We start from the raw sequence: 2,869 nt of genomic DNA, 5'->3' as shown, positions 1-2,869 counted from the left end.
ATCTTCTTACTCAAACATTCGTAGGATTTATTTGTTTCGGGTTGAACACATTTGAGGTTGGTACGGAAATGGAAACGCAAACCCTTTTCGCCGACTCCGGGTCGACTCCGAAAATTCCAGCCCGTACCAAAAAAGCGCCACGCGCTGGAAGTCCAACGTGAAACAATAATTTCAATTAACAGATAACGAGTAGTTCGACAAAAAATTGCCTGTTTTGGTACACTACACTTTTAAAATAGAACTTTGCGAAAGTCGGCTACACCGACAATCGAATCAAATCTAAAGAACGAACGAAAATCTAATTACAATCACGTACAAGATCACTCCAATCACTTTAAATACCTCGACAAACTGAACTTTACTCAAACTCTGTAATACAAATTCTTAAAACTCGCAAAACTTCTAAATGCCAGCCGTTATGGAAGCGAAATGACCGAGTTTGAGTTTGTTCTTGAACAAGAAACCTTCTACAACAATTAACTCATTATTTAGCAATTGCGCCAATTTAAATTTCAAATGGCGACATAGAGTTCGCGCCTTCGGAGACATCGAGCTAACTTTACTACATAGAACATTACAAAGTATCGTTGCCATATTGAATATGGCTGTCGTCATAGTACTCAAACATCACAACATTTAGTTGAGACACAAACCATGTCGACGAATTGCTTTCTCGTTGACACGTATCGAATTTAATTTGAATTTGAACATTATTTTACTTAAAAAGAAAAAAAACGTCAAAAGCTACAAATATTAAATTCAACTAAAACAGACGACACGTAAAAACCATTAAACTCAATAACAATAATAAAAATTAACTTCAAAAATTTATTTACACTTGATTTTGCTTAAAAAAATAAAAACGTCTGAAGCTTCGAATATTTACGTAATTCAAAACGGTAAAAAACGTAAAACGTTACATCACACCACCGTATTTTATGAAAATTTGATCAGAAACTGATCAAATTTTCATAACTCACATGCTGGTTAAACACCTCAATAAAAAAATTCCCTCCTGCAGTTGCATCAAAACTAAACTCAAGTTTTTCTTCGATTGTTTTGAATAAAGTGCACGCTAATTAACCGAAAACGCACAATCAACTCAACGGAACCTGTCCGTCACTATCGTTGATTGAGCAAAAAAAAACTGACTGACTGTATTATCAAAACTTGTTTGACACCTCTACAGACAGTACTAAACGAAAATAGATTATCTAATTTCATCAGAGCTTCTGTCTGACCTTGCAATTAAATAATCACTAAAAACTTAACTTTGAACTCCACATCGAAAAACTTTTTTTTCGACCAGTGTAGAATCCAAAAGAAATAGCGCGCAACTCTATTCTCATCCAATCAATAACTGACAGCATCATCAACTTGCATGCAAGTCTCTGAATGTCATCGCGTCAGCTGTCATATATGCAAAAACATCGCACTGTCATCTCGTGGATGACGTCTGCAAAAAACATCGCACTGACTGTTGACGTTTAAAACAAAATAAAACAATAACAGAAGAAAGAAGATAGAATCAGTTCCCTGTTGGAATAGTTTCAATAAAAAGTGTTAGAAAAGCTGCTGGAGGACATCGTGGGACCTAAAAACTTTTGGAAATTGCTGTAAACCGGGGGAGTATAAGGTACTTATTTCTATATATCCAGTTATTTATCCGATTTTCTGTCGTTTCAGGTTGCTCATCGTGGGATATGCTTCCAACCGACCTCCGTCGGGAAAATTTATCGGAACAAAAAAAACTTTTTCCTGCGAATTACACACGCGGCGAGTGTACTGTGCTACGGCTACTCAATCGCTAATGAAGAACGTTTAACATTCGAACGCGACGAATATCAATGTGTGTGTGAATGATTGCTGATCAGCATGTAACTGATCCGGACAAGGAGTTATTTACACCGTTCACTCCCGAAGCACCATACCCGACGAATAACAGTGCCTCTACGCAACCAATCGCCAGAGTTATCGAAACGTACGACACGTGTTCACGGAATGTACTCGATCCGAAATATGATTTCCTAACGCCGTCGACTTCGAAGCACCATTCCTGACGATCAACAGTGCCTTTAAGCAACCACCAGGGTTGTCATCGCGGGACGACTTTCTACGGAACGGAATGTACCGGAACGAGAAACAGATAAGTATTTGTTCTAATTAACACGTTTCACTTATCTATATGCCAATACTAATTCGTCTCAATGTATTTTAGGTACTGAAAATGAAAATCGAAAACGCAGTCCGAACTTGCACTGGATTACCGAGGTAAACAAACCACGGCTCAGTATGGGATTGTACCCAAGACCGACAATGGCCGACTTCTTTACGGATTAGCAATCCGGTCCTCGGGTGAGTCATTTTGAAACTGTCGACTAACGTAGATTTAAATTAACATAGTTCCTAAGTAGTTTTGAAAATGAAAGATGTTCTGGTTAGCCTAAAATGAATGTTTGGATAAAAATTTACTAACTTAGTTCTATAAGCCTTTTCGCTAATTATTTGATTGCGCCTTTTGACATTTTTTATGAATGAAAAACGAATGTTTTTTTAGATTACTTTTCCCTAATTTACTACAATTTCGCGATTTTTACTGCAAAATTTAAAAAATTGTCCGATTAGATTTAACGATTTCTCATGCGGAATTTAGAAAACTGTCGAATAGTTTTCACGATTTCTCATGCGGAATTTAGAAAACTGTCGGAGGCTTGTTTTCATGCGCCTCACGTTGGGCGCCAATGTAACCGTTCGTAGCTTCAGCTCGAGGTTTATTAATAACCGGTGGCTTAAGCGCCACTTCCGGGATACGGAAGACCACCGGTCGAGTTGTTTTGCCCGACTATTTCTCGACTTCTCTCCTCAGGGG

The sequence above is a fragment of the Armigeres subalbatus genome, chromosome 3 (assembly GCF_024139115.2).
Source record: "Armigeres subalbatus isolate Guangzhou_Male chromosome 3, GZ_Asu_2, whole genome shotgun sequence".
NCBI classification, from domain to species: Eukaryota; Metazoa; Arthropoda; class Insecta; order Diptera; family Culicidae; genus Armigeres; species Armigeres subalbatus.
This window is presented reverse-complemented; position numbering follows the sequence as displayed.